The sequence below is a fragment of the Pongo pygmaeus genome, chromosome 2 (assembly GCF_028885625.2).
Source record: "Pongo pygmaeus isolate AG05252 chromosome 2, NHGRI_mPonPyg2-v2.0_pri, whole genome shotgun sequence".
Classification (NCBI taxonomy): Eukaryota; Metazoa; Chordata; class Mammalia; order Primates; family Hominidae; genus Pongo; species Pongo pygmaeus.
This window is the reverse complement of record NC_085930.1, coordinates 138981007-139006143: the sequence shown is the minus strand read 5'-3', so window position 1 is coordinate 139006143 and position 25137 is coordinate 138981007. Positions and strand designations below refer to the sequence as shown.

Here is a 25137-nt window from a genome sequence, read left to right as displayed (position 1 = left end):
TTGTTCTTTTTTTTTTTCAGAAATTTTACTTAGCCCTTTGCTGTTTTTCTGTTGTCTGTTTTTCATTATTATTATACTTTCTTACCACTTCTCTCTCTTTTCTTTGTAGTCAGCATTCTATGTGATTTTTTGCCAAAGCCGTCCTCTAAATCAAAACTCTATTTTTCACAAGATTTACTAATATCTAGCTGCTTCTAATTTAGGTTTTAGTTTTGTAATGGTTTTATTTTCCTTCTGGACTTCCTTGGCTTTGCTTCTCATTCTCTCTTGCATTTCTTTCAGCTCCTGATTTACAGAACTGTGTTGTCTAATGCCTCGAGTTTGGAGTTTTGTTGACTGAAACAATTCTTGATCTTTGTTTTGCATGTAACAAATGCTTCTTTTCTTTGTGGAAGTATTTTTGCATCAGACCCATACTGGTGCTTTTGGGTTTTCTGTGTAGCCTTTGGATATGTGTTTGTGGGAGGAATAAAGTTGAGGAAAGACAGATCCAACAGGGAGTGCTCTTACATATTTCATATTCATGTTCTTGGCTATTTTGTAGTTTATTGCTATTGAGAATAGAAATGTTCCTCTCATTATAGTTTTAACTGTTCATTGCTACTTTATAAAAAAGCTTTCGATTTTTTCTGGATTTATTTCGCAGTCAGCTATCTTAACATTAGGTTTCATAATTTTCACTTGATTCTCTTATTTACAGTCTATTTGGAACAGCAAACACTTACATGTTTCTTATTATGTGCCAGTCTCTATACTTTGTTTTTTATCTTTACAATTTCTGTATGAGGCAAGTACTCTTAGTTAATGTCACAGAAGAAAGTGATATCAAGCACCCTGCCCAAATTCACATAGCTAGTAAGTAGTAAAATGCTGATTTGAACAAAGGTAGATGTGCTCTTAAATCATCACCCTGCTATTTGCAAAATTTGATTATGTTATCTCCTTCTGTCCAAATAATTTTTGGAAAATAATATCACAATGGTTAAAATTAAGTATATATGGTTATCTTCATTATCTCATTTCTTCTACAACTTGCCCCCTCTCTACTAAGGAGATGCACCAGTTGTCAGAAGAGCTAAGGTTTACAGTAGCTCTGTACTAACTGGGTATGTGGTCTTGAGCAACTGTTTATCATTCTGAGCCTCAACTTGATAATGAATGAAGTGATAATAAATACATCTACCCTGTTTACAAACTCTCAAGATTACTGTGGGGTTGAAATATAATCATTTATGTAAACTGCTTTAAAATCTAGATAGAGAGATCATTATTACTCTAATTTCACACCGAGAGTACTTCTCAAAGAATCCAGTTGCCAAGAAGCTTGTTATTATCACTTTCTCTCTACCATCTGCTAGTCTCTAACACACACACTCTACTACCTACTACCCACAAACATTGCCACTTGCCATTTTCCAAAGAATCTTTTTTTTCTTATACCTTAAGTTCTAGGGTACATGTACACAATGTGCAGGTTTGTTACACAGTTATATATGTGCCATGGTGGTTTGCTGCATCTGTCAACTCGTCATTTACATTCGGTATTTCTCCTAATGCTATCCCTCCCCCAGCCCCACACCCGCCGACAGGCCCCAGTGTGTGATGTTCCCCTCCCTGTGTCCAAGTGTTCTCATTGTTCAATTCCCACCTATGAGTGAGAACATGTGGTGTTTGGTTTTCTGTCCTTGTGATAGTTTGCTGAGAATGATGGATTCCAGCTTGATCCATGTCCCTGCAAAGGACATGAACTCATCCTTTTTTATGGCTGCATAGTATTCCATGGTGTATATGTGCCACATTTTCTTTATCCAGTCTATCACTGATGAACATTGGGTTGGTTCCAAGTCTTTGCTATTGTGAATAGTGCCACAATAAACATACGTGTGCATGGGTCTTTATAGTAGAATGATTTACAATCCTTTGGGTATATACCCAGTAATGAGACTGCTGGGTCAAATGGTATTTCTAGTTCTAGATCCTTGAGGAATTGCCATACTGTCTTCCACAATGGTTGAACTAATAAACACTCTGACCAACAGTGTAAAAGTGTTCCTATTTCTCCACATCCTTTCCAGCATCTGCTGTTTCCTGACTTTTTAATGATCACCATTCTAACTGGCGTGAGATGGTATCTCATTGTGGTTTTGATTTGCATTTATCTGATGTCCAGTGATGATGAGGATTTTTTTCACGTCTGTTGGCTGCATAAATGTCTTCTTTTAAGAAGTGTCTGTTCATACACTTTGCCCACTTTTTGATGGGGTTGTTTTTTTCTTGTAAATTTGTTTAAGTTCTTTGTAGATTCTGGATATTAACCCTTTATCAGATGGGTAGATTGCAAAAATTTTCTCCCATTTTGTAGGTTGCCTGTTCACTCTGGTGGTAGTTTCTTTTGATGTGCAGAAGCTCTTTAGTTTAATTAGATCCCATTTGTCTATTTTGGCTTTTGCTTTTGGTGTTTTAGACATGAAGTCCTTGCCCATGCCTATGTCCTGAATGGTATTGCCTAGGTTTTCTTCTAGGGTTTTTGTGGTTTTAGGTCTAACATTTAAATCTTTAATCCATCTTGAATTAATTTTTGTATAAGGTGTAAGGAATGGATCCAGTTTCAGCTTTCTATATATGGCTAGCCAGTTTTCCCAGCACCATTTATTAAATAGGGAATCATTTCCCCATTGCTTGTTTTTGTCAGGTTTGTCAAAGATCAGATGGTTGTAGATGTGTGGTGTTATTTCTGAGTCCTCTGTTCTGTTCCATTGGTCTATATCTCTGTTTTGGCACCAGTACCATGCTGTTTTGGTTACTGTAGCCTTGTAGTATAGTTTGAAGTCAGGTAGCATGATGCCTCCAGCTTAGTTCTTTTTGCTTAAGATTGTCTTGGCAATGCAGGTGCTTTTTTGGTTCCATATGAACTTAAAGTAGTTTTTTTCCAATTCTGTGAAGAAAGTCATTGGTAGCTTGACGGGGATGGCATTGAATCTATAAATTACCTTGAGCAGTATGGCCATTTTCACGATATTGATTCTTCCTATCCATGAGCGTGGAATGTTCTTCCATTTGTTTGTGTCTTCTTTTATTTTGTTGAGCAGTGGTTTATAGTTCTCCTTGAAGAGGTCCTTCACATCCCTTGTAAGTTGGATTCCTAGGTATTTTATTCTCTTTGAAGCAATTGTGAATGGGAGTTCACTCATGATTTAGCTCTCTGTTTGTCTGTTATTGGCATATAGGAATGCTTGTGATTTTCGCACATTGATTTTGTATCCTGAGACTTTGCTGAAGTTGCTTATCAGCTTAAGGAGATTTTGGGCTGAGACGATGGGGTTTTCTAAATATACAGTCATGTCATCTGCAAACAGGGACAATTTGACTTCCTCTTTTCCTAATTGGATACCTTTTATTTCTTTCTCTTGTCTGATTGCCCTGGCTAGAACTTCCAACACTATGTTGAACAGGAGTGGTGAGAGAGGGTATCCTTGTCTTGTGCCGCAAAGAACCATTCTTGTCCTGCATCCATGTAGCAGATTCTAGTTGCCTACCCAACATTCTGATACTCCCAATTCTCTCCTTCTATATTAACAGAACTCCTATGTTGATTGATGAGGCAATGTACTCAGCTATGAAAATACATCTCCAAACCTTCTTTGTAGCTAAGGTTAGCCAATGGGATATATGCGGAAGATTGATTACCCAGCAGGAAAGTAGGTATTTTTGCACTATCCCCATTCCTTCTTCTTACTACACTAAATACAGATATAACATTTAGAGCTCCAACTGCCATCTGGGGACCATAAGACAATCTTACAGATAGGAGTTCCATGCCAAGAAGGTAGAATAGAAAGGTAGAAAGAAGCCTGGGCTACTAATAACCATGTACTGCCTACCTGTGGACTTATTTTACACAAGGAAAATATTAGCGTATGATTTGTTTAAGCCACTGTTTTTGAGTCTGCTATTACTTGCAGCTGAATATAATCATAATTCATATAATCTAGAGAGATATTTCATATGCACAAGAATGCACATTTAGAGCACTTAGCAATATTCATATGTAAATAAATAATTGGTGATTAAAATATAAGAAAATTATAAATTAGCTTATCTATTAATTAAAGAGGTCCTGCAAGACCCTTCTTATGCAATGTTTTTATGTATTACTAGATTATTACATTATGATTTACTTAAATTTTTGTCTTTCCTGATTGTTAAAAAACTGCCCTAGGTGATTAGCTACAAAATTACAATAATCATAACTACTAGCATACATTTAATACATACTCACTATGTGCAAAGCATTTTACATAATAATCTCTAATTCTCACTTCAATTCTATAAGTTAGCTATAATTATACCCATACCACAGATGAAGAAACTAAGGCTCAAAGAGTTAGCATAGCTTGCCCAAGGGCTTGCAGTCTCTACAAAGATGGTGTTCTTCCATTGCACTATGGTGCCTTTCTGAAACTCTAATTCCATTATTCCAAAATAATAATTAATTAACCAAGTGACTTATTTCATCTTGAGAGAGAACATTTGAGGTGTCACCTGGGACAATCGAATAATGTGGAACGTTACATTGGCCTTTCAGAGACCAAGTCTTGAGTTACAGTATCATCCCAAAGGGTGGCTTGATGGATGATAATTCAAATAGGGAGTATTAGAACATTGGGTAGGCAATTAGAAATCTGCAACATGAATACAGGACAAGAATGGTTCCTTGAACTTAAACAAATTCACAACAAAAAAACAAACAACCCCATCAAAAAGTGGGCGAAGGATATGAACAGACACTTCTCAAAAGAAGATATTTATGTGGCCAAAAACATTAAAAAAAAGCTCATCATCACTGGTCATTAGAGAAATGCAAATCAAAACCACAATGAGATACCATCTCATGCCAGTTAGAATGGCGATTGTTAAAAAGTCAGGAAACAACAGATGCTGGAAAGGACGTGGAGAAATAGGAACACTTTTACACTGTTGGTGGGAGTATAAATTAGTTCAACCATTGTGGAAGACAGTATGGTGATTCCTCAAGGATCTAGAACCAGAAATACCAATTGACCCTGCGATCTCATTACTGGGTATATATCCAAAGGATTATAAATCATTCTACTATAAAGACACATGCACACATATGTTTATTGAAGCACTATTTACAAATAGCAAAGACTTGGAACCAACTCAAATGCCCATCAACGATAGACTGGATAAAGAAAATGTGGCACATATACACCATGGAATACTATACAGCCATAAAAAAGAATGAGTTTATGTCCTTTGCAGGGACATGGATAAAGCTAGAATCCATCATCCTCAGCAAACTAACACAAGAACAGAAAACCAAACACCACATGTTGTCACTCATAAGTGGGAGTTGAACAATGAGAACACCTGGACACAGGGAGGGGAACATCACTCACCAGGGCCTGTTGGGGAGTTGGGGGAAAGGGAAGGGAGAGCATTAGGACAAATGCCTAATGCATGTGGGGCTTAAAACCTAGATGATGGGTTGATAGGTGCAGTAAACCACCATGGCACATGTATACCTATGCAACAAACCTGCATGTTCAGCGCATGTATCTCAGAACTTAAAGTAAAATTAAAAATAAAAAAGAATGGTTCCTTGGAGAATGGCAAGTGGCAATGGTTGTGGGTAGTGAGTTGTGTGCATGTTAGGGAATAGGCCAGAGGAATTTAGGAAAATACCATAAAGCACCAGGGATTGATGGGGCAACAAAAATGTTTGCAACTGCCACATGCACCACCAGTCAGCCCTTCCTCATAAAGTAGGCATGCATCTCGTTTTATCTTAGATCCCAACTTTGCCCGGTGCCCAGCTCCTCTTCCTTTGCACTTTTCACTTGCTCAGTGTATACTGGATCTGAGATCCTACAAGATTGACAGGGGCATCATCAAAGCAAACTGCAATACCAAGAAAAGTACACATTCCAAGTGACTTTGTGACCTCCACTCTCAGAGCTGGAGGATTCTGAGTATATGCTCCAGGGTTGAAAATTCTTCCTTTTTGGAAGATGATTTGAACTTGAGGAAGGAAAATCACAACATGAAATACAATGCAAACAAGACATATGTGTCAGCCTTACACTTCATTATAGAAGGATGCTAAGCATATGCTCATTGAATACTTATGAACAATTTGTGCATGTAGCTATGATTCAAGATGGGAAATATTTACAGTGGCAAACTTTATTTTCACAGGCTCATAACATCGCTAGCAATGGCTCCCAATTTTACTGACATTTCCAAAGTTCTTTTCAAACAGAGAGGTGATTAGCTTTTGAAATCTGTGAAAAAGCCTTTTAGATGTTTTAACTTAATATATATATAATAAATATAAAATCATTGTATTGAATGTTTTCTATGCTTTAACATATTAATAATAGTTCAATATCATAACCACACAGGGTCCTCCGGGGAACTACTTTAAGATAATGCTAGCAGGTTCCCTATCAAGACCTTACATCCTGCACCCACCCATTGAAGAAAAGGGAAAACTGAGAAATATCTGCAAATAAATTTGCTCCAGAGTCTCCAAATAAGTCAGCAGTGGATTTAGATTTCATATTTTAAGTTAAGCCACTGAAAGGAGAATAATAATAACAACACAAAACCATTCATTCATCATCAAAGATTAATGGCTCAGGTTCTGAACAGTGATGAGGAGCCTGCCTCTTCTGAAGGAGTTATTTAGAAACTTGGGAATTATCTTCTCTACTTTAATTCATATGAAATCTCAGGATTCCTACTTATTCGATTTGTAAATTGTAGCACTGTAAACTTAAATAGAAAAAATGGAAAAAATTCTTGCAGTGTGAATTTTTTCTTAAGGATTTTTGTTCAGAATTCACAAAGTAAATATATATTTTCCAAGATACCTAGACTGACACCCTGAGTTAACAACGATTAATTTCAGAACAAGCAGTTGAATACCAAAAAACAAAATAAATATGATGTATGAAGCACTACAACAACTTGTGAAGATCCTGGTAAGAGAAATAACATGCTACCAGCTTGGGGATCCTGAGAGTACAAAATTCCCTCCAGCACTTTGAAAGAACCTTACCTGGAGACTTGCACACAGTACAAACTCAGAAATAGTTGTTGAAGCTCTGAGTGTTGTTCTTAGGAAATCTCAAAGATCACAGTTTCGTTTGGGACAGAATAGAATTTCCACAAACCATGAGTGTTTAGAAGTTCTTTTTATAACTGAATACACCCCAGTATCTAATGCCTTTGACTCATTACCTACACACCCATTGCTGTTTATTTGGGGGTTCCTGCATTGGGGTTAGGGGCTCAAATGTAGGACTAAGTGACTTCTAAGGCAGTGGTTCTCAAACTTTAGCTGCATCAGAATCCCGTGGAGGATTGTTAAAATACACATTCCTTATCCCCATTCCCAGAGATTCTGGTTCAACAGGGTTTGGTGGGGTCCAGGAATTTGCATTTCTAACAAGTTTCAAGGGGAAGGCGATGCTATTAGTCCTTGCACCACACTTCGGATAGCACTGCTCTAAGGTCCTTTCGAATTCTGAGTCTACCTTTCAGAACCTGTCTTAACCATCTGTAAAATTCCTTAGAGCTCAGATTTGGGGGCGTCAACAGGTGCAAATCACCAGAAAGGAGAATCCTTCTCACATCCACCTGTCTACCCGAGGTTTCTTCCCCCGCCTGCCTCAGGCCCCAAGTCCCCGCACCCCATACTTACCCAGCTTTCCCGGGGTCAGGGGACACTCCGGACCCTGGAAACCGCCCCCAACTCTCCAGAAGAGGCTGCACCAAGCGCCTGAGCACAGTAACCGCGCGCCTCTCGGGCGCCCGCGGCGCAGTTGGATGGAGCGCGCGCCGGAAGCCCTGGTCCGCGCTGCACAGCTGCAGGTGGATGCCCGGAGCGAACGCCTCGTGCACTGAGAGGCTCTTTTAAGCCGGCGCTGACCCGTGCCCTTGGCCTGGCTCTTCCCTGGGGCTTTTAACTCTTCACAAGTTTTAATGTGAGTGTCCAGAGACGCTCCAGCTGTTTGCTGGCTTTGTTTCAGAGAAGCCACCGGCTGCCAAATGAACTTGGGGAGTCAGAATTTCTCAGAAACCAAGGGCAATCTTTACTGGCAGCCGAGCTGCGGTCACTTCTACTACTTGGACAGAGGACTCGCCATTTGGCTCCAAGTTCCCCAATTTCTCAGAGGCAGCCTGCAGAGAACCAGCGAAAATGCCCAAGGAGGAGCAAAGTCCTGGGGGAAGCCCTATATGAGAAAAAGTAACGCACCCCTGATGCTAAAGGCATCAGGAGTTTCATCCAGCAACTTCTAGAAAGGGCAGGATGGGGAAATGGAGCAGGCAACAAAAATGAAGATGTGATTTTTAGTACATAGATCATAGTGAAGAACTTGGAAAGCATAGACTATTCTTACATGCATGGCTTATTTTTTGTTGGTTTGCATGGACGTGTATTCAGGTTGAGATTTTATATTACATATCTGTATAACACCTGCCAGTAAAGGTACTCCTAGCTTGAGTGGTTAAGTTCAATCAATCCATTGCTTCAGCCTGCTAGCTTCTTCAGGCTGTCTGTGAAGAGATATGTTACAATTACTTACACTGATGAAAGTTTATTAAAAGGTCAAGAGGAAACATAAGACATGGGAGCTCACCCTTGCTCAGCAAGAACCCGATTCTGAGATTGCTTCTGAAGTTAACTAGGAAGTTTCTAAATATGTCTTAGAAAGAATGGTTGGAAGAATGAAGAGAGGGAAGGGTAATGAGGACTGTCGGGATTTTCTCCTTTTATTATTTAATTTTTTTTTTTTTTTTTTTACAAAGAGAACACAAATATGTGTAAACCAAAAACTGTTTGTTTGGTTTTTTTTGGTTTTTCATTAATAAGAAAAAACTGATGTAAGTTGAAAGTGGTTTTTCTAAAAAAAAAGTATTTTATCTATTTTGAATTCACTTGGAATAGTCAGGGTTATGGGGTGTTCTGCACAGAACATCCTGAAATCCTGGATTTGAATGCCAAGACTTGCCCTTCGGTATCAATGAGTCTCAGATTTGTCCAGGTTTTAACGGAAAATGTTCCATTGGTCACCAGAGTGAAGCACAGAGAGAGTCTATGGGCTGGAATATCAGGAAGCTAGAGTCTGGGGGGACAAAATATACATCTATTTCACATTCATGCCTGGCCCAGGCCAAAACTTTGCTACTATGATGTCCACATACCCTCAGTGTGTAAAGATTTATTAATTGAGATGTTCTTCCCCAACCAAGAGTAATGCCCCAAGGGAGAAAGAAGGCCTACTTTATACTTCAGGAGAAGGGTGGGGTTTTGCCTTCACAATTAGGGTAATATCCAAACAGTACTGAAGCCAAAAGGAAGTTGTGGGTTTGTGTTTTGGGGGTTCTTTTGTTGTTTAGAAACTTCTCTAGAAAGTATTATTGTAGAAATTTTTTTACTTTCAATACAATTATGATTTAACTTTCACAATCATGAAATAAAAGTGGCTCCAGAAATCTACAACTTTTCCACAGATTTTAACATTTCCTTTCCTTTCTTCTGCTTATAAAATTGAAACAAGGTTTTCCCTAAATAAATCATAATGTGAAATTTAGTCACTATTGAGAATTGCATTTATTCTATTAAGGATATATTAACTTAATTTACTTCAGAAAGTAGAAGTTTGGAGTTTAACATCTGAAGGAATTCAGGCCCTAAAAGTGCCAACTTTTCAATTTTCTAACAGAATAGAACACAATTGAACTTACTTTATCTGACTTGGGTTTCACTTTCCATTTTCTCTAGAAAATAAAAAGATATTGAATAAAAGAAAAGTAATCCAGAATTTCAAAAGTGTGGAAAAGACATTAAATTTTTTTTTCAGGCTTCATCATTAGTTATATTTGCCTTTTATTAACCCAACCTTCATAATCCGTATTTTCTGCAGCTGTTTTAAATAAGAAGATAACATCACAGTAAAAGATAGCAAATTCTGCTCCACCCTGCACTCGTTGATTCCCACTGGGAAATATTGATGGTATGTCTGCAAATGTGAAAACCGTACTATCAGAAATAGGCAAGAAGATTTTGGATGTGAGCTGATTTAAATGGAATATGATTAACTTTCTCATTGATGCAATCAGAATTATTAAAAGATAAAATAACATTTTTCTTACATGTGACTCAATGCCCTTTGGTCATGCCTATATACCAACAGATAAAAAGTTAACAATTAAAATGCATTATCGATAACTGAAGCCAAATACTTTCCTCTCTGTGTACTAAATAATATTGGAATATAGTATACTTTACTTTCTCTATATTTAAGCCATGCTGAAAATAAGCAAAAATGACTTAGCTACTTGCTTTAAGAAATACTTGCTCCTAATGGACAAGGCTGTGACTAATCAAAGTGGCTTACTTATCTATATCAACCAGCTTGCTCTAGAAGACTTGTTTCAACTCCTTCATCTCCCTGTGTCCAACAATTTAAAGCTATCATGTCATGAACTCTGCCAAACCCAAAGAGTTTTCTGTCTAGCAAAACCCACCTGAAATTCACCCAGTCTAGGACCTAAACCCTGTAAATATCCTCCCTGAGTTCCTTTCTGAGACACTACTAAGATTGTCAATGTTGTGTTTACCTTTACTGCAGTAAGTTGGATCAACAGGTTTTTCCGATGGTCTTCTGGAAAACGCAACAGTTGGCAGCGCACTGTAATCATGGCTTATTACTTCATATTACAGTATCACAGTGGAAGGTGAAGCCAACAGTGTGTGGATGGTTGGGGGTCATAGAGTCAATAAAGCCTTAATGAGAGGGTGACATGAGAGGTGGGTCTGAAAAAGTCCTAAGTTCAACTCTGCAAGACTGGGGAGCCATGTCTCATGAAGAGAAACCCTTCACCTCCAACAGCAATTGGAACCAGAAAGCAATGTCTGTACTGGATATCCATCTGCTTTTTTTTTTGAATTCCTGAAATTACATTCCCTTCCCCCTCCTAGGAAACTTTTATTCTATCTCTACAATCTAAAGACAAATGCTGTTTTGCCAGGGTCCCACCTCCCTAGCCACAGTTCTTTGGGGATGGCCCTTGACCCAAGTTTGACCAGTCAGCCCTAGGATCCCAGGTTCAAAAAAACTGGGTTTCCATTCCTCAGAAGATAAATGTGACCCTGAAGGTTGATGGAAACCACATTCCAGTCATTGTGAAAAAAGTCTATCTAAGGATTAGAGTTGACATGCGGAGAAGAGAGATGGAGAGCTTCAGGGGGTGTTAGAATCTCAAATTTTAGTTATCTTTAATACTTTGTCCTTCCCTCAAGGTGTGCTCATTGGTGAGGAAATAGCCCTCCTTGGCCTAACCTGATTAAGCTGTGTTTCATTCAATAAAATATAATTGCTATTCACCTAGTTAATCGTGGTTGTATTAGTGAAACCATATCTTACTCATTTTGGTATCTCAGAACCATCTTGAAGTAACTTAAAAATAAAAGAGCACCACAATAGGAAGAGTAAACTGTAGTATTATCCATTTCCATTTGAAATAAAGAGCTAACCACAGGAAACTTCAGAATATCTCATGTCCCGCTCAATGAATGAAGTCAGATACTTAAGTACACACCACATACAAGGTTCAACAACCACTGCTAAGCAAGTGGACAAGTTCTCAGTGCATCAAGTCACCAAGGAGGGCTTGTAGGAGTAGCTCAAATTTCAGAAAACATGCAATGCCTTCAACCAATGCTGTTGGGATATTAAAATTAATAATGTAAGAAATAGTTAAGGCTAATTTACTGGTACAAGTTAAATCTTAAAGGAGCCGCCATAACCTGATGGGTTCTGAACCTGTTTTCTGGCTTTTGTTTTATTAGGTTTTGGTGAGGTCAGGCTTGAGATTACATTTTCCCAAATGGATTGTGTCTCAAAGTCAATAGAGAGCTTTTTTAAAAAGGTATATGTATAGGCCCAACCTAAGGCCAATTAATTCAGAATCTCTGGGGAATTGTGCCAGAAATTTGGATATTTTTAGGCTTCAGCATTGATTCATTTGAGCAGGAAGAGTTGAGCAACCCTAGTTCAAAGAAATGATTCACATACTCAAATGTGCAAAACCCTCATTAACAAACCACAATGCCCATTAATTTTGCCCTTGTTATGAGTAGGTCTTTCCACTGAAATCACTTCCATTATGTGAATCCTGTAACTGCTACTTCTTGAAAATATCCTGAGTGTTTATTATTATTGCTGCCTAACAAATAAACACTGGCTTGGATGTCAAGAATCCAGAGAAACCAATATAGGCCTAGGGATTTATATACAAGCAAATAAAAGATGTAAAAGAAATGCCAAGCTGGGCGTTGTGGCTCACGCCTGTAATCCCAGCATTTTGGGAGGCTGAGGTGGGTGGATCATGAGGTCAGGAGATCAAGACCATCCTGGCTAACACGGTGAAACCCCATCTCTACTAAAAATACAAAAAATTAGCCAGGCATGGTGGCACATGCCTGTAGTCCCAGCTACTCAGGAGGCTGAGGCAGGAGAATTGCTTGAACCCAGGAGGCAGAGTTTGCAGTGAGCCGAGATTGCACCACTGCACTCTACACTGGGCGACAGAGCGAGACTCCGTCTCAAAAGAAAAAAAAAGAAAAAGAAAAAGAAAAAAGAAATGCCAAATGCTTTGGGTCCTTTTCTGCTGATTTTACTTGGTACTCTTGGGAAACATTTCCTGTCTAATTTATTGAGTAACTAAGATCTTTGTTTACATATCTGATTTTTTCATTATTCCTTCCTGAACCACCAAACATCTGTCAAGCGTAAGCATGAAATTCTGTAAACATGTCCCTGAAGGATATTAAATAACAAGAAATTTCAAGTCCTCAATGTTAATTCTACTGTATACATCCAATTCCTAAAAGATACATTGGCAAGATGTTATGACTTGATGCTCACTGTAATTATTCCAGCTGTATACACCTGAAATTTCGGTGCTGTGCTGCCTTCATCCCCTAAAAGGAAAAGCAAGACAAGAAACAATTAGAAAAGGAAATGTGGATAAGTCAGTGAGTGTTGGTATTTTGGCCATCACGTAAGTCTGAAAGATGTCTTTAGTGGATGGTTAAGAGTTTTTTGTTGTTGTTGTCCTTGTTAGAAAAGATTTTATAAAAAGATTCCAAATGCTTCTCAAATTCAAATGTGTAGAAAATATAAAACAAATGAAATTTCTGTGACTATCACCCAGAAACTTGGGTGAGAATTTATAAAAATGAAGAAAGTTTTAACAATCGAAGTCATGGTTCAGATTTTACACTTCCAAGGAGCAGTTGAAGTCCTTTTAATTCAATTATATTTTCAACAGCACAGAGGGACAATTCTAAAACTCTTTAAAAATTTTTTTAAATTTGTGAGTACATAATAGGTGTATATATTTACTGGAAACATAAGATATTTTGATATAGGCATGCAATGTGTAATAATTGCATCAGGATAAATGGGGTATCCATCATCTCGAGCATCTTTCTTTTGTGTTACAAGCAATCCAATTACCCTCTTAGGTATTTTTAAATGTACAACTAAATTATTAATGACTACATAAAGAGAACTAAAGACAAAAAACACATGATTATCTCAATAGATGCAGAAAAGGCCTTTGATAAAATTCAACATCGCTTCATGTTAAAAACTCTCAATAAGCTATGTATTGAAGGAACGTATCTCAAAATAATAAGAGCTATATATGACAAACCCACAGCCAATATCATACTAAATGGGCAAAAGCTAGAAGCTTTCCCCTTGAAAACCAGCACAAGACAAGGATGCCCTCTCCCACCACTCCTATTCAACATAGTATTGGAAGTTCTGGCCAGAGCAATCAGGCAAGAGAAAGAAAAAAGTGATATTTGAATAGGAAGAGAAGATGTCAAATTATCTTGGTTTTTAGATGACATGATCCTATATCAAGAAAACATCATCTCAGCCCAAAAGCTTCTTAAGCTGATGAGCAATTTCAACAAAGTCTCAGGATACAAACTCAATGTACAAAAATTGCCACCATTCCTATACACCAACAACAGGCAAGCAGAGAACAAAATTGTGAATGTGTTAGTTTGCTGAGGATAACAGCACAATTGCTACAAAGAGAATAAAATACCCAGGAATACAGCTAATAAGGGAAGTGAAGGACGTCTTCAAGGACAACTACAAACTAATGCTCAAAGAAATCAGAGATGACACAAACAAATGGAAAAACATTCCATGCTCATGGATAGGAAGAATCAATATCATGAAATGGTCATACTGCCCAAAGCAATTTATTGATTCAGTGCTATTTCCATTAAACTACTGTTGACATTCTTTACAGAATTAGAAGAAACTATTTAAAACTTCATATGAAACAAACAAACAAAAAAGCCTGAATAGCCAAGACAATTCTAAGCAGAAAGAACAAAGCTGGATGCATCATGCTACCCAATTTCAAGCTATACTACAAGGCTACAGTAACCAAAACAGCATGGTACTTGTACAAGAACAGACACATAGACCAGAACAGAATAGAGAACCCAGAAATAAGACCACACACCTACAACTATCTGATCTTCAACACACCTGACAAAAAAAAAAGCAATGAGGAAAGGACTCCCTATTCAATAAATGGTGCTGAGAGAACTGGCTAGCTATATGCAGAAAATTGAAACTGGACCCTTTCCTTGCACCTTATACAAAAATTAACTCAAGATGGATTAAAAACTTAAAAGTAACACACAAAACTATAAAAAACCCTGGAAGAAAATCTAGGCAATATCATTCAGGACATAGGTGAGGCAAAGTTTTTATGAAGACACCAAAAGTAATTGCAACAAAAGCAAATATTGACAGTTGGGATCTAATTAAACTAAAGAGCTTCTGCACAGCAAAAACAAAACAAAAACTGTCATCAGAATGATCAGACAACTTACAGAATGCAAGAAAATTTATGCCATTTATCCATCTGACAAAGGTCTAATATCCAGAGTCTACAAGGAATTTAAATAAATTTACAAAAAAAAAACTCCATTATAAAGTGGGCAAAGGACATGAACAGACACTTCTCAAAAGAAGACATTCGTGTGGCCAGCAAACATACGAAAACAAGCTCAACATTACTGATCATTAGAGAAATGAACTTCAAAACCACAATAAGATACCACCTCATGCCAGTCAGAATAGCAATTATTAAAAAGTCAAGAAGCAACAGATGCTGGTGAGACTGCAGAGAAAAAGAAACACTTTTACACTGTTGGTGGGAATGTAAATTAGTTCAACCACTGTGGAAGGGAGTGTGGCGATTCCTCAAAGATCTAGAAGCAGAAATACCATTTGACCCAGCAATCCCATTAGTGGGAATATAAGTCATTGTGTTGTAAAGATACATGCTCACATATGTTCACTGAAGCATTATTCACAATAGTAAAGACATGGAATCAACCGAAATGCCCATCGATGATAGACTGGATAAAGAAAATGTGGTACATATACATCATGGAATACTATACAGTCACAAAAAAGAATGAGATCATGTCCTTTGCAGGTATGTGGATGGAGCTGGAAGCTGTTATCCTCAGCAAACTAACACAGGAACAGAAAGCCAAACACCACATGTTCTCACTTATAAGTGGGACCTGAATGATAACAGATGGACACATGGAGGGGAATAACACACACTGGGGCCTATTGGGGGTGAGGTGGGGAGTGGGAGAGAGAGCATCAGGAAGAATAGCTAATGGATACTGGGTTTAATACCTAGGTGATGGGTTGATCTGTGCAGCAAACCACCATGGCATGCATTTACCTATTTAACAAACCTGCACATTCTGCACATGTACCCTGGAACTTTAAAAGTTGAAGAAAAAAATGTATATATACATATATAAGCCTGGAGTGGTGGCTCACACCTGTAATCCCAGCACTTTGGGAGGCCAAAGGCGGGGGGATCATCTGAGGTCAGGAATTCCGAGACCAGCCTGGCCAACATGGTGAAACCCTGTTGCTACTAAAAATACAAAAAGTAGCCCGGTGTGGTGGTGCACGACTGTAATCCCAGCTACTTGGGAGGCTGAGGCAGAAGAATCACTTGAACCTGGGAGGCAGAGGTTGCAGTGAACTGAAATCGCACCACTGCACTCCAGGCTGGGTGACAGAGCTAGACTCCATCTCAAAAATTAAATTAAATTAAATTAAATTAAATTAAATTAAATTAAAATAGGCAGAAATAATTATTAGTGACTATAATCACCTTGTTGTGCTATCAATACTAGTTCTTTTTCGTTGTTTCTACTTTTTGCACCAATTAACCATCCCCACTTCCTCCACCCCCACTACCCTTCCCAGCTTCTGATAATCTGGTAATCATCTTTCTACTCTCTATCTCCATGAGTTCAATTGTTTTAATTTTTAGCTCACACAAAGTTTGTTTTTCTGTGCCTGGTTTATTTCCAGTTCCATCCATGTTGTTGCAAATGACAGGATGACTAGTACTCCATTGTGTGTATGTACCATATTTTCTTTATCCATTTGTCTGTTGATGGACATTTAGGTTGCTTCCAAATCTTGGCTATGGTGAATAGTGCTGCACAAAAACGTGGGAGTGCAGATATCATTTCAATATACTGATTTCCTTTTCTTTGGGTTTATACTAAGCAGTGGGATTGCTGGATTGTATAGTAGCTCTATTTTTAGTTTTTTGAGACAACCTCCCATTCTATAGGTTGTCTCTTCACTTTGTTGATTGTTTCCTTTGCTGTGCAGAAGCTTTTTCACTTGATATGATCCCATTTGTCCATTTTTGCTTTGGTTGCCTGTGCTTGTGGGGTATTACTCAAGAAACCTTTGCCCAGGCCAATGTCCTGCAGAGTGCCCGCAATGTTTTCTTTTAGTACTTTTATAGTTTGAAGTCTTAGATTTAAGTCTTCACTCCATTTTGATTTGATTTTTGTATATGATGAGAGATAAGGGTCTAGTTTCATTCTTTTGCATATGGATATTCAGTTTTCCCAGCACAATTGATTAAAGAGATTGTCTTTTCCCCAATGTATGTTCTTGGCACTTTTGTCAAAAATGAGTTTACTACAAATAGATGGATTTGTTTCTGGGTTTTCTATTCTTTCCATTGGTCTATGTGTCTGTTTATAATGCCAGTGCCATGCTGTTTTTGTTACTATATCTCTATAGTATAATTTGAAGTAAGGTAATGTTATTCCTCCAGTTTTGTAGTTTTTTCTCAGGATAGCTTTGGCTATTTTGGGTCTTTTGTGGTTCCATGTGAGTGTCTGGATTGTTTTCTCTATTACTGTGAAGAATGTCATTTCTATTTTGATAAGTATTGCATTGAATCTATAGATTGCTCTGGGTAGTATGGGCATTTAACAATATTGATCCTTCCAATCCACAGCATGGAGTATTTTTCCATTTATTTGGTGTCCTCTTCAATTTCCTTCATTAATGTTTAACAGTTTTCACTGCATAGATCTTTCATTACTTTGATTAAGTTAATTCCTAGGGGTTTATTTGTAGCTATTGTAAATGGGATTATTTTCTTGGTTTCTTTTTGCAATTGTTTGCTGTTGGCATGTAGAAATTCTACCAATTTTGTTTGTTGATTTTGTATTCTGCAACTTTACTGAATTTGTTGATCACTTCTAATAGCTTTTTGGTGGAGTCTTTAGGTTTTTCCAAATATAAGATCATATCATCTGCAAACAAAGATAATTTGACTTTGTCCTATCTGATTTGGATGTCCTTTATGTCTGATTGCTCTACCTAGGACTTTTAGTACTATGTTGAATAACTGTGGTGAAAGTGGACATCCTTGTCATGTTCCAGATATTAAAGGAAAGGCTTTCAGTTTTTTCTCATTCAGTATGATACTAGCTGTGGGACTGTCATATATAGCTTCTATTATGTTGAGATATGTTCCTTTTTATACATTCCTGTGATAAATCCTACTTGTTCATGATGAATGATCTTTTTAATGTGTTGTTGAATCGGTTTGGTAGTATTTTTTTGAGGATTTTTGCATCAATATTTATCAAGGATATTGCCCTATAGTTTCCTTTTTTTTTGGTGTGTCTTTTTCTGGTTTTGGTATCAGGATAATACTGGCCTTGTTGAATGATTTTGGAAGTATTTCCTTCTCCCCTATTTTTTCTGAATAGTTTCAGTAGGACTGGTATTAGTTCTTCTTTAAATGTCTGGTAGAATTCAGCAGTGAAACCATCAGGTCCTGGGCTTTTCTTCACTGAGATATTTTTTATTACAGCTTTGATCTCATTACTTATTGGTCTGTTCAGGTACTGGATTTCTTCATGGTTCAACCTTGGTAGAATGTATGTGTCTAGGAATTTATTTATTTCTTCTAGATTTTCCAATTTATTGGCATATTGTTGCTTACAGTAGCCACTAACGATCCTTTGAATTTCTGTGGTATCAGTTTTAATGTCTTCTTTATTTATTTCTGATTTTATTTATTTTGGTCTTCTCTCTTTTTTTCTTAGTCTGGCTAAAACTTTGTCAATTTCATTTATCTTTTCAAGAAACCAACTTTTCATTTCATTAATCTTTTGTGTTGTTTCTTCATTTCGATTTTATTTATTTCCCCTCTGACCCTTATTATTTCTTCTACTAATTTGGGGTTTGGTTTGCTCTTGCTTTTCTAGTTTTTGAGATGCATCATGAAGTTATTTATTTGAAGTTTTTCTTTTTTGATGTAGATGCTTATAGCTTATATCTGTAAACTAGCTATAAACTTCCATCTTAGTACTGCTTTTGCTGTATCTCTTAGGTTTTGGTATGTTGTGTTTCCATTATCATTTGTTTCAAGAAATTTTTCTATTTCCTTCTTAATTGAAACACTCTTTTACTCCTGACTGAAGAGTAGAATCCTCTGCTGGGCAGGTACTCTTGACCACCACCCAGTTCACCAAATCAATGGGGTTTGTGTAAAGACAGTGACAACTGATTTTGCTTATACAGAGACCACACAGTGAGGAACCCAAGGGTTGTACTGGCAACATCTCTTCAGAGGAAAACCACACATTAGAAAACATTTATTCATCATGTCCACGTGGTTCCATAATAAGACAATTTATTTGACTTTTTAAAATTTAAGATGGTAGAGCTCATGTCAAGCATTTTTACCATAGTATGTATAAATAAATAAATAAATACATACATACATAAAAAATATTCTTGCCTCATTGTGGTTGGGGTTTTCAGAAATTTTCTAATCAGGAAGATAGTAAGTTATTTTCATGAATCAAGACAAATGAGAGTTATATCTAAGCCCTCCTAACTGAACAAACAAGATATAGTTTTATGGACACTTAGTAAAGGGAGACTCCATCTCAAAAAAAAAAAAGGAAAGAAAGAAAAGAAAAGCTCTCTTGCATCTGATTTTCTCCTTACTAATATTAGAAATGTCAATGACCATGACTCCTATAACCAAATGTCTTGAATATTATTCAATATCTCAAGACTTTGCTGATTAGGTCTTCTGAGCAATGCTGTCTAACTTCAGTAGACCTTCATTGCCATTTCACAAGCTTCTTATTTGTTCTATTCTGATTTTACTGAATTTACCACATCTATTTCAAACTTTTCTGTACCAATCAATCTCTTAAACTCTACACCCTCTTTGCCAATTTCCTAATAAGAAATAGTAGCAAACAATATTGGCTTCCTACTCAAAATTCAGTATGCCATTCTTCTTCACTAGCAGTGTTTGAGTTTTGTTCAAGTATCTACGCTCTGTGTGGCATTGTACTTAGGGAAATTGATCATATTGCCAACTCAATTTAAACCAAGTAGTTTATGTTAGTCCTATTCTTGCCAGTGGGCATGTGAAATTCTTCTAGCCAATTATACACAAAGGAAGATCCAAACATTTTTTCTTTTTATTTATACACACTGTGGTAAGAACACTTGACATGAGCTCCACCTTCTTAAATTTTTAAGTGCACAATAAGGTATCAGTAACTATAGGCGTAATGTTGTACAGCAGATCTCCAGAACTTACTCATCTTGCATAACTGAAACTTTATACCCCATTTCCTCCTCCTCACAAGCCCCTGGCAACCACCATTCTATTCTCCATTTCTATGTGTTTTACTATTTTAGATACTTCATAAAATAGAATCATACACTATTTGTCCCTCTGTGATTGACATATTTCATTTAGTGTAATGTCCTTTAGGTTCATCTGTGTTGTCACATATTGCAGGATTTCCCTTTCTTTTAGAGCTGAATAATATTTCATTGTATGTATACACCTCATTTTCTTTATCCATTCATTATTGATAGACATTTAGGATGTTTCCAGATCTTGACTATGGTGAATAATACCTCAACAAACACAGGAGTGCATATATATCTTTGAGATCCTGATGTTCATTCTTTTGGATGTATACCCAGAAGTGGAATTGCCAGATCATATGGTGTTTTGTTTTTAATTTTTTGAGAAACTGCCATACTGTTTTCCATGGTGGCTGTGCCATTTTACATTCCATCAACTGTGTACAACAGTTTCAATTTCACTACATCCTCACCAACACTTATCTTTTGTTTATTTGATACCAGCTGTTCTAACAGGTATGCAGTGACGTCCCACTGTGGTTTTAATTTCATTTCCCTGTATGATTAATGAGGCTGGGCATCATTTCGTGTACTTGTTGCCATTTGTATTTCTTTTCTGAAGAAATGTCTTCATTTCTTGGTCCCTTGCCCAATCAGTTTATTAGTTTTGTTTACTTTAGTTTTGATTTTCATTGTTTTGTTTTTTGTTTTTTAATTTTTATTTTTGCTGTTGAATCATAGGGGTTCCTTGTTTGGGTTTTTTTAAGATATTAATCTCTTGTGAAATACATGGTTTGCAAATACTTTCTCCCATTCTGTAGGTTGCCTTTTCAATCTGCTGATTGTTTTCTTTGCTGTGCAGATGCGTTTTAGTTTGATATAGTCTCACTTATCTAATTTTGTTTTTGTTTTCTGTACTCTGTGTCATATCCAAGAATAATTGCTAAGCCCAATGTCATGATCTATGTTTTCTTCTAGTAGTTTTACAGTTCCAGGTTTTACATTTACATCTTTGATATTTGTGTATGGTGTAAGATAAAGGTTCAATTTCATTCTTTTGCATGGGGATATTCAGCTTTTCCAACGCCATTTATTGAAGAGACTATCTCTTCCCCATTATGTATTCTTGGCACCCTTGTCCAAGATCAGCTAACTGTATATATATATGGGTTTACTTCTGGGCTATCTATTCTATTCTGTTGATTTATATGTCTGTTTTTATGTCAATGCCATACTGTTTTGATTACAATAGCTTTATAATAGAGTTTGAAATCAGGAGGTATAATGCCCCCAGCTTTGTTCTTCTTTTTCAATTTGCTTTGGCTATTCAGTGTCTTGTGATTTCACATGAATTTTAGGATTCTTTTCTCTATTTCTGTAAAAAAATTCATTGGAATCTTGATAGGGATTATATTGAATCTGTAGATTATTTTGAGTAGTATAGACATTTTAACAATATTAACTTGTTCAATCCATCAGCATGGAATATCTCTGCATTTATTTGTGTCTTCTTTAACTTTTTTTAATCAACAATTTACATGTTTTAGTGTACATGTACAAGTCTTTTACCTCTTTGGTTAAGTTTATTTTTAAGTATTGTGTCATTTTGATGCTATTATAAATGAAATTTTTTCTTAATTTCCTTTTCAGATAGTTTGTTGTTAATGTATAAAATGCAAATGATTTTTGTACATTGATTGTATAACTTTACTGTATTTGTTTATTAGTTCTAACAGGTTTTTGTGGAGTCATTGAGATTTTCTACATATGAGATAATGTCATATGCAGATAATTTTACTTCTTTTTTATTTACTTACTTATTATTGATACAAAATATTTTACACACTTATGAGGTACATGTGAGTATTTGTTATATGCATAGACTGCAATGATCAGGTCAGGGTATTTGGGGTATCCATCACCTTGAGTATTTATCATTTCCATGTGTTGGTAACATGTAAAGTCCTCTCTTTTAGCTACTTTGAAATATATAAAACCTTGTTGCTAACTATAATCGCCCTACTCAGCTCTCAAATATTGGGGCTTATTTTTTCTATCTAACTGTATGTTTATCTCATTAAACAACCTCTTTTTTATTCCCTCCTCCTATCCACACACTCTTCCCAGCCTCTGATGTCTGTCATTCTGTTCTCTATCTTTATGAGATCAATTTTTTTTTAGTTCCCACATATGAGCAAGAACATGGGACATCTGTCTTTCTGTGCCTGGCTTATTTCACTTAACATAATGACCTCCAGTTCCATTCATGTTTCTGCAAATGACATGATTGTGTTCTTTTATATGGCTGAATAATAATGTGTATATATACCACATTCTCTTTATCCATTCATCTATTGATGGTCATTTAGATTGATTCCATATCTTTATCTCTTTGTAGAATTCTTTAGGTTCATATTATTTGGGATACATTAGGATTTATGAGTTGAAATTAGATGTCCATTTTCCTGCCCCAAATTTGGGTGGTTTTCAGGCATTATTTCTTTAAATAAGATTTCTGTCCCTTTTTCTCTCTCTTCTCCTTCTGGAACTCTTGAAATGCATATATTAGCTCCTGTGATGGTATCCCATAATTCCCTTATGATTTCTACGCTCTTTTTTAGTCTTTTTTTTTTCTTTTGCTTCTCTGACTGAAGAATTTCAAATTACTTGCCCTCAAGTTCATTGATTTTTTTCCGCTTAATTAAATCTACCGTTGAACCTCTCTACTGATTTTTTTTAGTTCAGTTATTATATTCTTCAGTCCCAGAATTTCTGTTTGGTTCTTCTTTATTATTTTTATCTTGTTGTTAATATTCTCATTTTGTTTATGTAATGTTCTTCTGTTTCATTTAGTTATATATCTGTGTTCTCTTCTAACTCACTGAACTTTTTAAAGACAATTATTTTGAACTCTTTGTCAGGCAATTCACAGATCACCATTTTTTTAGATCCAATTAATAGAAATTTAGTTTGTCCTTTTGATTGTGTGGTGTTTTTCTGATTCTTCATGTTTCTTGTAGCTTTGCACTTGTGTCTGTGTATTTGGAGAAACAGCTCTCTCTCCCACTTTTTAGAGACTGGCTTTGACTAGGAAAGACCTTCACCAGTTAGCTTGGCTAGAGAGATTCTAAGGCTTTGTTCCTAGTTGCCTTAGGCATCCAACCTTTTTTTCCAGAAGCCCATAATCTCTCGCTCCTTCTGGTATCTGACTATGTTAGTTCCATCAATGCTTTGTGTGTGGTGAGATGGAAGCTAGCCCCTTGGGCAATGCACTGAAAGGCTGGGTACACTGGGAGCACATTCCACTCTTCCCTTTTTCCCTTGGCATAAACCCTCAGTCATACACTCTTTTCTAGTCTTACAGAGTCATGCCAGCCACAGGTGCCTTGGGAATCTGGACTATGCCAGTTTCTTCAGTGCTCTAGGGGCCAAAACCAGCCTCTTAGGGAGCATACTACAAGACCAGAGACATTAGAGCCATACTTCTGATTTCTCCCTCTGTCCTAGAGGAGAGGCCTCAGTTCTACACCTTCTCCTTGATCCCCATCACAATGCTGGCTGCAGGAAAGAGCCTGTCTAGTAGCTTCCCCAGGAACACAGGTTATACCAGTACTTTCAACACTCCATTGAGGTGAAACAAAAGCTAGCTCCTTAGGGAGTGCACTGAAAGTCAAGAGAGATTGACATTTGCCCCCCCTCTTTCCTTCTTTCCAGAGAGGAGTTGCAATCTCTCTAAATGCTTAGTTGCATCGGCTTGGGGGAAAGGCTGACATAGGTAAAGTAAAATTGCTCTTCATATTTGTTTTGGTGCAGCTGATTCCAATTTTGTATTCATCTGGGGTACTGCAACTGCTTAACTGGATTCTGGACTTCCGTGAAGGTATTTTGTTACTTATATCATTAACAAATTTATGTTTCTGTTGGGGGAAAAGGACTAGGACTTTCTATTATGGCACCTTTTGACATCACTTTCTGTTTTCTCTTTTTTAAAAAGGTACACTCTATTTTCTTCTCCTGGCATTATCACAGTCAAGTAAGATGCTTGTTGTTACAGCAGGCATCTTGTGATTAGCTTCACGATTAATGGAAAAAACCTGGGACTTAGATGATGTCATTGAGCAGATGCAGCTTGTAGCCCATGGCTCGCCTTCCCTTGGACTTCTTGTTATCTGAGACAATAAATATCCTTATTAAAACAGTCAGCTAGGTCAGGGTTTTCTATGACTTGCTGCTTGTGAGGATCCTAACTGAAACAACACTTTGACGTTGCTTTACCTAAACTGCTAAGGTTACTTAAACTGCTAAATCTCAGCCTTCATTCTCCTGAATTTTTACACAGTGTTAGGTTTTCTTGGCCTCACCACTGAATGTTTTCTTCTTTGTTTTTGGAGAGACCATACACTATAAGCTTTATTCCCATATTTTGTGACATTTCTTCCTTGACTCCATGTCCTCCTTCAGCTTCCTACCTGTGGCCACATCAAATTTCAATACCTGACTTTTGGCTCTGATTCCCCTGCATGCTGAACCAATTTCAGGTTAATCTTGCAACTCTGAGCATGTGTGTACAAACACCATGCCTACAAGACTCTGTTTCAGTTTTAGTCCCACATCTCCCACTGTCTGATGAACAGTGCTGTCTGGACATTCCATGACATCTCAATATTGACATATCCACAAGCAAGATTACAATCTTTCTCCAGAAGCCCAGCAACTCTGCAAACCTGTATTTCTCTCAGTGCCGCAGATATTCTCCCAGAATCAAACTTCAAAGTCATTTTTTTATTATGCTGTTCTCTACTCTCTATAAAGATAGTCATCAAGCATTAAGAACCTACTTAGGCTATCTATCATCCCTTTTTACTTGCCCTTCTGTCTCTACCCACATTGTTGCTACAGAATCTGCCATATTTATCTAAGATCTGCCCCCTGGCCACTATTCATTGGCTTAGAGGTGGAAATCTCACCCAAGCTATAGTCCCAATGATGGTTCATCCCTGAGGAATGGCAACTTAGATCACTC

At 37.0% G+C, this 25137-nt stretch overlaps 1 protein-coding gene across 1 annotated transcript in view; it reads right to left on the bottom strand.

The window, feature by feature from the left end:
- The window catches only part of COL6A5 (collagen type VI alpha 5 chain), a 148016-nt gene extending 139996 nt beyond the window's left edge, over positions 1 to 8020 (bottom strand). The window contains exon 1 of the mRNA XM_054483243.1: positions 7730 to 8020. The gene's annotated coding sequence lies outside the window, so the exon portion shown is untranslated. The remainder of the gene's footprint in view (positions 1 to 7729) is intronic.
- Between the last annotated feature and the right edge of the window lie 17117 nt (positions 8021 to 25137).